The sequence below is a fragment of the Gossypium raimondii genome, chromosome 3, assembly GCF_025698545.1.
Source record: "Gossypium raimondii isolate GPD5lz chromosome 3, ASM2569854v1, whole genome shotgun sequence".
Lineage (NCBI taxonomy): Eukaryota > Viridiplantae > Streptophyta > Magnoliopsida > Malvales > Malvaceae > Gossypium > Gossypium raimondii.
The window spans coordinates 6,044,811-6,057,622 of NC_068567.1; positions in this window are offsets into that span (position 1 = coordinate 6,044,811).

The following is a 12,812-nucleotide window of genomic DNA, read 5'->3' on the forward strand; positions in this document are numbered from 1 at the left end:
ATGGGAAATACTATAGAGAAAGGGAATAAGGGTGTCATAAATTTAGTAATCAACATTTTGCACTAAAACAGTTTTGGACAGCAGCAGTAGGTTAACTTTGAAAAATCACCATAAATCATGGAAATCGAATTAGAGGATGAGAAAAATATGGAATTAAAGCTTATTTAGTTTAGTTTCTCATAGAAGAAACGATGTAAGTAATGGAATTGTAAATCATGAGATATAATGAATTTTGTGAGACAAGGTCAGAATGAATTCGGGTTCCCCTGTTCTTACTTTGGAAAATCATAAAAAATTGCATAAAAATAATTAGGGGTTAAAATTTACATTATTAAAATCCTTAGTGAGTCTATTTTTAATATAAACAAATTGGAACATCATCTGAATACCGTACAATGAGATAATTAATTTTTAGTGAAGAAGGGTTGAAACTGTCAGACAGCAGAACAGGGATGATTTTAGAGAATAAACTGTACTTATTGGATAAACCAAAAATTCTGAAAATTTTATGGTAAGAATATATGTTATTTTAGTTTCATATAAAATTAATGGATCTCAATTTTGAGTTCTGTAGCTCAAGATATAAATAATTTAGTGACTATGACTCAAGTGGACAGCTTTGAATGAATATAAATAAATGTGAAATTATGATTATGTTACATATAAGCAAGTTATATATATTAAGGATGTGGAATGGAGAGGAGGAGGAGGAAAATATATGATTATTCAACTAGCATGAGTTTTCGTTAAAATGGTCAATTTATCTTTTAGGTTCGGGGACTAAATTGAACAAATGTGAAACTTTAAGGGTAAATTTGTAAAAATGTCAAAAAGTGACCAAATTGCATAAAATGGATTGTTTTATTATTTAAATTAGTAAATTGAATGAAATATTAATTTATATCAAGATTGGGTGGAAATTGATAAAATAGAAATTTTCCAAAATGTCCTGAATTTTCCTATTTTTGCAATTTAGCACAGTAAGTTCGTATGAACTATATTTTGTATAATTTTAATAGAAATGAATGCTATTTGGTAATGAATATTATATATATATATATGTGTGTGTGTGTGTGTGTGTGTGTGTGTGTGTGTGTTTTATTATTGGAATTGAATTATTATTGGTAATAAGTATAATTATTATATGTTTTGAAATGATTATCGGAAGCTCGATTGGGTTGGAAGCTTGTTGGAGATATATCACATTATCCATTTGTTCTATTGGTAATTTTGGATGATTTGATTCTGGTTATAATGACTTGTATAAGTTAAATTGGTTAATGATAGCTCATAAATGTTTTGATTTTGATTGGTTATAAATATGAATGCTTGATGAAATTAAATGTCTGAAAATTAATTTGTAAACTCCAGTAATGCTTATAACCCTATTTTGGAGAAGGATACTGGTTAGGGGTGTTACATTTATTGGTATCAGAGCTACGGTTTAGTCGATTCAGAGACCGAACGTAGCATATGTAAAGTTCAGAATATACATGTCATTATATAACCTGTGATAGTGTGGTATCTCCCGACCTTGATGAGATTTGTTTTACTTATAGATGGTGATACTTTCAACTTAGCTAATTTCGATAATATTGAAAGCATTATGCGAAAAGTATAAAAATGATATGCATGTATTTTGTTGTAATATGAAAATAATAATAATAATAATAATAATAATAATAATAATAAGGAAATAGAAATTATGGAATTGATGAGCTCATCAATAATGATATATATACATGGAAATTATTGGACTAATTTGAATGTTGAGTTTGTGCATGATAGGGGAATAATGTATTGAATGGGTATATGAATGTTTATTGTATTGTATTGAAAATATTAGGTAAGTTCGTGTAACTTGAATTATATGCTTAAATGCTTGAAATGTTTGTTATTGATGTGAATATGATTTGAATGTTCATTATATGAAAATTGATGAAACATTAATATATTTGATAAAAAGGGGAAGAAATCCTGGTTGAATGGAAGGAAAATTCGATGGATCTCTGAAAAGGAATTGACGGTAAAAAGGATCTAGCCCGGACGGGTGATCCTATCCTGATATAGCCCTCCTGAAGAATATGTGTGAAAATGATCTAGCCCGGACGGGTGATCTTGATATAGCCCTCCCGAAGAATATGTGGAAATGGATTTAGCCCGGACGGGTAATCCGAATTAAGGTCTGAATTTAGCTTTGGTAGTAATTGGATCCAAGCTCATTAGAGTAATTGTCGTTGCAGGATTTAGCTTTGGTGGTAATCCCGACAATACTCTATGAGTTTATATTCTGAGGATTTAGCCTGGTGGTAATCCTCTGTAAGGAATAAGGTTCATGGAGTGTGCTCTCTTGCGAGATTTAGCTTTGGTGGTAATCCCTTTGTAAGGATGAGGTTCATGAGTGTGCTCTCTGAAATGGAAATGTGCGCACATGAATATGAATTGACGAACCCGGATTTGTACACTAAAAGTGTACCTCTATAAATCCATCGAATTTTCGAGAAATTCAACGGGATAAAGTTGGTAAATAATTAGGGTAATAGAAAATAAGGAATTGAATTATTTTTGGAAATATATTATCGAATTTAATACCCAGTTTGGATTGAACGCGGGAGTGAGTACGATCGTTCTGTGCCAAAGGATGAATTGACGGATAAGACCATAACTGAGTTATGGCATTACAAATGTAAGGGATGAATTGACGGCAAATTACCCAAGTAAACTGAGATTCAGTATTTGTTGCGGACTTTCGTGTTTACTATCTGTTTAGCTCTCATGAGCTTAAGTTCAATCTTCGGGCTTCTGAAAACGATGTACTCATATTCGTAAGTCGTTCTTCGATACAGAAAGAAACAGTAAAAGACTTGTGTGGTTGAATTGAAAGATTGAAAGATTATTATTGGTATTGATCTAAAATAAATGTAACCATTGATATTTAAATGATATAACGGGTAAAGTTCTGAAGTGAGATAACATGAGTTTGAAATGAACTATTACCGGTATGTACTCGAAATTCATGAAAATAATAGTACATGAAATATCGAAATAATGAAATGAATGATATATGCCTATGAAGAAACGATAAGAGAATGATATGTATCATAACATGTAAATGTATGATTATCTTTAATATGTTTGATACCAGAAAATTATGCATGGTAAGTTTATATGTAATGTGTACAAGTACACTAACCAGTATTCTTGCTTGATGCTTAGGCAAGTGCCAAGCTATTGGTTGAATGGTATTATTATTTATATAATGCATTGAATTGGAAAGTATTTAAGTGAAAATATGCTAGTGCTCACTAAAAGGTGGTAAGGTTTAGATTATGCAATTTCTTATAAAATGACTTATCATGTGATCAATTCGAAAAGACTGTGGTTAAATGCATAAGCTTGTGACTATGGTTGAATGATATATTTATGTCTTGTGTGATATGCATAGGAAACGGGAGTGGAAAAGAAACGAAATACCAAGTTCATGCTTAAAGTGTAAAATGATGCAAAAATGGGACGTTAAGTTAAACGGTAAATATATATTAGTATTGAACTTTATGAAATTTAACTGTACGTGAATTAAATGAATTATTGTGGTATTGAAATGTATATTGAATTGAACAATGAACATGAGAATCGTGAATTAAATGAAATGGAAATAAAGTAATGGATTGCATGAGTATGTATTGGATCTTAGATGCCTTATTTGTTACAAATATAGTATTTTGAAGTTATAACGTGAAGATTTATAAAAGCATGTTAAAAAATTTGAAGAGTTTAAATTTGAATGAAAATTTTATAACTCAGTTTAACATGTTTATAAGTGTATGTGTTCTAGTAATACTTCGTAACCTATTCCGGTGTCGAATACGGGTATAACACTTTAGTACTCTCTGTTTAATAGTGCATAATAGAGCACCTCTGTATCAATTCCATATATCCTAAGTGTTCTATTTAGTCTACTGGGCCTTTGCTAAAAAGGTAAATAATTTTCGTTACAAGGTAAAGGTTTATCTCTGATTCATGTTTGAAATATTGAATTAAAAATAAATTGTGAAAAGAAAGAATAAAGAATAGACATAAATGATAAGCTAAGTAAATATATGCAAAAAGAAACTATAGAATTAAAGAAATAATAAGTTCATGATCAAAAGAACACAAGGAAATTTCGAGGATGAAATTTATTTTAAGGGGAGAGAAATGTAATACCGAAAATTTCTGAGAAGGAAAGTAAGATAATATCTCGATATAGTAAAATAAGGAAATAAAGTGCTAAAAAGGGGTAATTTTGAGTTATGGCAATATTGGGAAGTATATTATAACATGTTAATTCAAGAAAGGATTAAATCGCAAAAGTTTTGTTACCCAAGAGTAAATACTCAAAAGTTGAGGGGTTAAAGTGTAAATATGAAAAATTTGAAGGACCAATGGTGTAAATATTTTAAGGGTGGAATAATCTAGAAACTAAGAAAAATGGATGGATTGGGACCAAATTGAAAAAGGTGAAGAAGTTTGAGGGACTAAATCGCAATTTTACCAAACTAAGTGGTGACTCAAGGATGAAATTTTAAAAGATCATAAGGGGCAAAATGGTCAATTAGAAGAGAGAGAAATCTAGAAGATAATGATGATGTTGGAGATATTTTAGATTAATAAATAAATAAATATTAGTTTATTAATATTTTAATTTAATTTTTTTAAAATGATATTATTTTATTATTATTAATTTATTTAGTATATATATATATATGTGGAAAGAAGGATGAAAAGCAGCCATTCCCCCATTTTTTGCATGCATTAACGTGAGAAGAAGAGGGGAAGAAAGAAAGCTTTGTTTTCTTTACAATTTGGTCCTTTCACCAAAAATCCACCATTTTCACTTAGAAATCAAAGAAATTTCCATAGCCACCAAGAGAGAAAATTGACAAGGAGACTATCGGGAGCTAGAATATCAAGCTAGATTCAAGAAATAGAGGCTGGATGAGAGAGAAAATCAAGCTAAATATTGAAATCAATAGAGCAAGGTAAGAACATCAAGATTTCATTATATTTTTGAGTTTGATATTATCGAAAAAGTATGAAATTGATGTTAATGTAGGATTTTATTATATAAGGTTCTATGTTCTTGATATGTTAGTGAAGAAAAATAAGAGAAAGTGATGGGAAATACTATAGAGAAAAATAAGGGTGTTATAAATTTAGTAATCAACATTTTGCACTAAAACAGTTTTGGACAGCAGCAGTAGGTTAACTTTGAAAAATCACCATAAATCATTTAAATCGAATTATAGGATGAGAAAAATATGGAATTAAATCTTATTGAGTTTAGTTTCTCATAGAAGAAACTATGTAAGTAATGGAATTTTAAATCATGAGATATAATGAATTTTGTGAGACAAGGTCAGAATGAATTCGGGTTCCCTATTCTTACTTTGGAAAATCATAAAAATTGCATAAAAATAATTAGGGTTAAAATTTACATGATTAAAATAATTAATGAGTATATTTTAATAGAAAAAATTTGAACATCATCCAAATACCGTACAATGAGATAATTAATTTTTAGTGAAGAAGGGTTGAAACTGTCGACAGCAGAACAGGGATGATTTTAGAGAATAAACTGTACTTATTGGATAAACCAAAATTATGAAAATTTTATGGTAAGAATATATGTGAGTTTAGTTTCATATAAAATTAACGTATCTCAATTTTGAGTTCTGTAGTTCAAGATATAAATAATTTAGTGACTATGACTCAAGTGGACAGCTTTGAATGAATATAAATAAATGTGAAATTATGATTATGTTACATATAAGCAAGTTATATATATTAAGGATGTGGAATGGAGAGGAGGAGGAGGAAAATATATGATTATTCAACTAGCATGATTTTTCGTTAAAAATGGTCAATTTATCTGTTTTAGGTTCAGGGACTAAATTGAACAAATGTGAAACTTTAAGGGTAAATTTGTAAAAATGTCAAAAAGTGACCAAATTGCATAAAATGGATTGTTTTATTATTTAAATTAGTAAATTGAATGAAATATTAATTTAGATCAAGATTGGGTGGAAATTCGATAAAAATAGAAATTTTCCAAAATGTCCCTGAATTTTCCTATTTTTGCAATTTAGCCTGGTAAGTTCGTATGAACTATATTTTGTATAATTTTAATAGAAATGAATGCTATTTGGTAATGAATATTATATATATATATGTGTGTGTGTGTGTGTGTGTGTGTGTGTGTGTGTTTTATTATTGGAATTGAATTATTATTGGTAATAAGTATAATTATTATATGTTTTGAAATGATTATCGGAAGCTCGATTAGGTTGGAAGCTTGTTGGAGATATATCACATTATCCATTTGTTCTATTGGTAATTTTGGATGATTTGATTCTGGTTATAATGACTTGTATAAGTTAAATTGGTTAATGATAGCTCATAAATGTTTTGATTTTGATTGGTTATAAATATGAATGCTTGATGAAATTAAATGTCTGAAAATTAATTTGTAAACTCTGGTAATGCTTATAACCCTATTTTGGAGAAGGATACGGGTTAGGGGTGTTACACAGCGGAACAGATTGAAGCTACGATGGCGAATCTCACTTCCCCGACATTGCAATCCAAATGATCGAAGCCACAACGACGAATCTTACTTCCCAGGCGATGCAGCGGAACAGATTGAAGCTACAACGGCGAATTTTGCTTCCCCGACATTGCAGTTTAAAAGATTGAAGCCACAACGGCGAATCTTACTTCCCAGGCAATGCAGCGGAACAGATTGAAGCTACAACGGCAAATTTTGCTTCCCTAACATTTCAATTTAAAAGTTTGAAGCCACAACGGCGAATCTTACTTCCCAGGCGATTCAGCGGAATAGATTGAAGCTACGACGGTGAATCTCACTTCCCTGACATTGCAATTCAAAAGATCGAAGCCACAACGACGAATCTTACTTTCCAGGCGATACAGCGGAATAGATTGAAGCTACAACGGTGAATTTTGCTTCCCCGACATTGCAATTTAAAAGATTGAAGCCACAACGGCGAATCTTACTTCCCAGGCGATGCAGCGGAACAGATTGAAGCTACAACGGCGAATCTCACTTCCCTGACATTGCAATTAACAAGATTGAAGCCACAATGGCGGATCTTACTTCCCAGACGATGCAACGGAACAGATTGAAGCTACAACGACGAATCTTACTTCCCCGACATTGGAGTTAAACAGATTGAAAGTCACAGATCTTATCTCTCTGAAGTTGCAGTAGAGTAGATCGCATCCAGTCTTATCTCCCTAAAGTTGTAGTGGAGCAGACAGAAGAAACCAATCCTATCTCTCTGAAGTTTCAGTTGAGTGGATTAAAATCACAGATCTTATCTCTCTGAAGTTGCAGTAGAGCATATCGCATCCAGTCTTATCTCCCTGAAGTTGCAGTGGAGCAGACAGAAGAAACCAATCCTATCTCTCTGAAATTGCAGTAGAGTAGATTAAAGTCACAGATCTTATCTCCCTGAAGTTGCAGTGGAGTAGACCAAAGCCATGAATCTCGTCCCCTGAAGTTGCAACAGAGTGGATTAAAGCTACAAGTCAGAACTCTTTGAAGAGCAGTGCAGCGGATCGACGCAACAAGACGGTGGACTGAAATGAAGCTACCTGAAGAAGAAAGGCACCAAAAAGTCAAGACTCGGCGAGATCAGGCAAAAATTGGGCTTTCTTGGTCTTTGCTCTGTTATCGTTACACGACAACGAGCAAAGAGGGGCAGCTATACAAGCCCAATTTTAACCTTTCCCAAACCCATTACAAAACAACCCACCAGCCCAACACCCACTGAGCCCAAACCTAAACTAACCCAAATACAACCCCAAACCCGAAGCCCAAAATGCACAAGCCCAAAACCAATTTGTCAAACTAGGGTTTCAGCTTTTCTGAAACCCTAGTACTGCCGCTGCCGCCTCTAGAGTCTTTGACCCTTAGCCTTCTGCCACAGCCGCCAGTCCCATCACCGCCTCTGGCAGTCACCGTCGCCATCGCCACGGTCACGTCACCATTCCACTTGCGCCGCCGGTCACCTGCAAAGAAGAAAACAACACAAAAAGACAACAGAAACAGTAGCAAAAAATCGGCTATAAAAGCCTAACATGTACCCTTTAGTTCTTCTTCTTCGGTTAGAATTTTAGGAATAAAAAAACAAATATTGACAAGAAATAAAAGCTAAGTTTCAAAGGTGATTTCCGGCCCTTTTGGTTTTCATTTTTTTTACAGATTTTAAACTCATTTTTATTAATTTATTTTTCGTTTGTTCATCCGTTTATATACATATAATACGTTTATAATCAAAAATAAAAAGGAAAGGAATTACCTTCTTCCAACGCCGCGCCGGAGAAGGGGAAGCCGAGCGGTTTCGTTTCCGTTTTTGCACTCTTCGTTCGCCTTTCGCAAGTTTCGACCTTAGATCCATAGCCTAGAAGTTACCGGCTTCGAAAAGGAGCCGAAAAGGCCCTATTTTGCGCCCACGGCCGCCGCCCACGGAGGCGCTACGGCAGAGGCGCGCCGGAGCTTTTGGCCGGAATCCATGGCCGGATGAAGAAGGGGGAGAGGTTTTTTTCAGTTTTTTTTGGAAGGAGAAGAAGAAAAATGAAGATTTTAAAAATTTTTGGGTTTAAATAACCCTCATAAAAGCAGCGCCGTTTACCCTTAGGGTCAGTGCCAAACAGACGCGTTCCTCGACCATACGGTGACCGACCCAAAGGGAGGATCCGTGTTTTCTTAAAAGGGGTTATTCTGTATGATCCCTCCTATTTTTTAGAGCATTACAATTTGGTCCTAGTTTGTTGTTTTCTTTTATTTTGATTTAGCCCTAATATTTTAATTTTGTTTCATTTTAGTCCATTGAGGTTCTGCGTTTTAGAACTTTGGGTTTATTTTCTGTTTCGGTTCTTCCCTTTTTACGCGCGTCGCAATTGGATCCTTTTCGTTTTCCTTTATTTCAAATTGGCCCTATATTTTTTATTTCTTTTCGATTTAATCCCTTTCAGCATCTTTTATTATTTAGTCAATTTTTGTTAACTTTATTATTATTATTATTATTATTATTATTATTATTATATTTCCATTAATAATTACTTATATTTTTAAATATATGTGCCATGTTATATTATATCATTATTATATAAATGCTTATATATATTTCATATATTGTTTATTTAATATATATATACATTAAAAACCCTTTATATATATTTATATACGTATATCTATATACTTTTTTCTCATGAATATATGTATACATACTTATATATATGTATTTTACTTAATAATTTTAAAATACACATATGTACATACATATTTTTTCATATTTTATAATTTTCATATATTTTCCTTTATTTTTATGTTCATTTATGTATTTATTTATATGTTCATTTTATGCTTTAGTTTATTTATTTATTTATACGCTATGGTATATATATGATTGATTTATTATTCGTTTTTGTTCATTTTTTTTATTTTACATAATCATGTTTATTATTCCATCATGCATGTAAATATCATATTTCAAAAAAAAAAGGAAAATGTTTCTAATTGAGGCAATGTTTTGCGTTTGGAAATTCGAGAAAACATGCCTTAAGGTGCTGGGTGTCGATTTTTCTCGTTCAAACAAATGGCTTAATATCCTTTTAAAAATTTTAAAACAAGGCGATGTTTTGCGTTTGAAAATTCGAGAAAACATGCCCTAAGGTGTTGGGTGTCGATTTTTCTCGTTCAACCAAATGGATTAATATCCTTTTAAAAATTTTAAAATAAGGCAATGTTTTGCGTGTGGAAATTCGAGAAAATATGCCCTAAGGTGCTGGGTGTCGATTTTTCTCGTTCAATCAAATGGCTTAATATCCTTTTAAAAATTTTTAAAATAAGGCAATGTTTTGCATTTGAAAATTAGAGAAAACATGCCCTAAGGTGCTGGGTGTCGATTTCTCTCGTTCAACCAAATGGCTTAATATCCTTTTAAAATTTTTAAAATAAGGCAATATTTTGCGTTTGGAAATTCGAGGAACGTGTCCTAAGGTGTTGGATTTTGATTTCTCGTTTAAACCAAATTGCCAAATATCCTCTTGAATTTTAATCTATGCTATTCGAGTTTTTTAAGGATCGTATTTTAAATTTCTTTAAAGTTTTCAGTTTTTCGACACTAAGACATTAAGTAATCAACTAGGTACCAATTTTGGGCGTATCGAGGATGCTAATCCTTCCTCGTGCGTAATTGACTCCCGAACCCATTTTTTTGAATTTCGTGGACCAAAATTGTTGTTTTAATAAAATCAAAGCGTTTATTAAAAACAACCACTTTTTGAGGTGATCCGATCACACCTCATCAAAAAGGATCGGTGGCGACTCCCATTTTCGTTTTCATTTTCAAAACCCAAGTCGACCCCGTTTTTCATCAAAAAAATGATGTCAACACCCCTTTTATATTATTATTTCGCAAAACAAATAAAAAGGAAAAAAATGAAAAAATGAAAAAAGAATAAACGCGATTAACCTTCAAATTTCTTTGTATTTCAATCTTTTCTCTCTATTTCCGTATCTCTTTTTACCCTGCAAAAACTCCCCCCATTACAGATTTCAAATGGCTTTTTATAGCCCGAAAAGAAAAAGAAAAACAATAAAATCAATATCTGTTGTTGATGTTCTTTGCTGTTTTTTCTCCTTCGGATTCTTTGAGTCCGTTTTTTGCAGGTGTCGTGGGGAGCAAACGTGGAGGAGTCGGCCCCGAGACGTGCGGCAGTTGGAGGCTTGCTGGCGACGTTGGGCAGACATGCGGCCGATACTAGGGTTTCTTTGGGCTAGGGTTAATTTGGGTTTTGGGCTATTAATTGGGCCTAGGTTTAGTTTATTGGATTTGGGCCCGGGCATATTTGGGCTTGTACAGTATCTATTTCAAATCTTTAATAAAACTAAACTCAGGAAGTATCTATGTGAAAAAAATGGAAAATACATGAAGAAGCCATAACAAAATAATCAAAGTGAAATGAGTTCATACAGGGATTTGTTCAGAATATTCAAAATTGATAATCAGCTATCTAAACCAAATAGGCAAATAGAATAAATAAATAAATTCAGTTATTTTAATTGATTGGATTTAACTGATATCTTAATCCTCACAAAAACAGTGAGATTGTTAATCTACTATGTGAAAGGTAGAACGGGCAGCTTCATGAATGATGAATCATGTTAATGTTATAAGATATATTTTTGGAATTACTAGTAAGATAAAAACATTCAAATTTACGAGAGTTGAGAATGAAAACTTGAGAAATTAAAAACATGAAAGAAAAAAGTTGCTGAGATGTTGAAAAGAGACAGAAGAAAAGAAGATGTTGCATTACTTTATCTAGACTTTTTAATCCCATCAAAATCTAGTAAGAAAAGAAAAGGGTACTTTGTCCCCAAAGTCCATTAAAATCTAGTAATGAAGGTACGTGAGATTTGTCCTATAAAATAAAATCCGTAGTGGCACAGTTTGGGTTTAGATTGTGACACTTAACACCTATTTTCTATTGTTTCTTTAGGGGGTTTGGGACGTGAGGTGAGGGAATAGAGAAGAAAAGCAAAAGGGAAAAGGAAGGAAAAGAGAGGAAAGAAAATATCAAGAATTCAATAATTATTGTAGTTAAAATTAGATAATATGCATGGCAATGTTCCAAGCAATCTAAACAATAATCAGTAATTAAATGAGCCTTCGATATTATTGATAACTGTTAAAATTTTGGGTACTTGGAATTCCTAGGTTTGAGTTTTATTAGGTAGATTTATGTATGTGTAGATTTTTAGTCTAGATTTTATTTTAGTTTAGGTTAGGGTTGAAAATTAGATATTGGTGTTCGTAAGCTACTCAAGTTTGACTCAAAAAAAAAATTCAAACTCGATTCGATAACTATTGAGCCAAGCTTGAGCTATCAATCGAGTCGAATTCAAGCTTAACAATACTTTACTCGAACCACTCGTGAATTTTATCGAGCTTTTCATATTTTTATTTTATAAAATTACGTCATTAACCTCTCTATATATTATTAACCCAAAGTTTAATTATTGAGTCGAGCTCAAGCACAAAAATTGATAAACGAGCTTAATCAAGCTCGAGCTTAAAAATAGATGTTCAATCGAGCTCAGCCAAGTATTTTGGTTCGGATTGACTTGATTACACCCCTAATTTATGGTTTTCAAATATATATGGTTTCAGATTTATGTGCTTTAACATGAAATTAGTTATATTGTAATAAGATTTTAATTTGACATGTTTACTTTTTTTAATTTAAGTTGAACAATTTCACTGATTCAATTCGACTTGAATTTCATTTCATTTAACTTTTGGAAAAAATTTAAATCGACTTAAATGATAAAATAGGACTCATCGACATAATTAACTCGAAATTTTTTCAACTCGATTCAATCAAACGGTTATCCCTACTAGTAAAACCCATTAAAATCTAGTAATAAAGGTACGTGCTATTTCTTGTATCACTATTTTGAGCTCCAAATTACATTTTGGGTTCAAATTATAATTTCAATTATTTTATGTTTTTGCGCAGATTTGTCCTATAAACTCCGTTATTCAAACTGGGACCCCCATCCTCCAATAAATATTCTAACCGCCTCTCTTCCCTTTTATTTGCATCAAACCCCTTGGCATCTTTGGCTTAAAATATTTTCTCTTAGTTTTAAGCAGTAGAGTTGCGAAAGCATTTCGTGATGGATTCAAATAATGGATCGCCTGCAACGACGAGTGTTAGCATCGAGGAGAGCTTCAAGT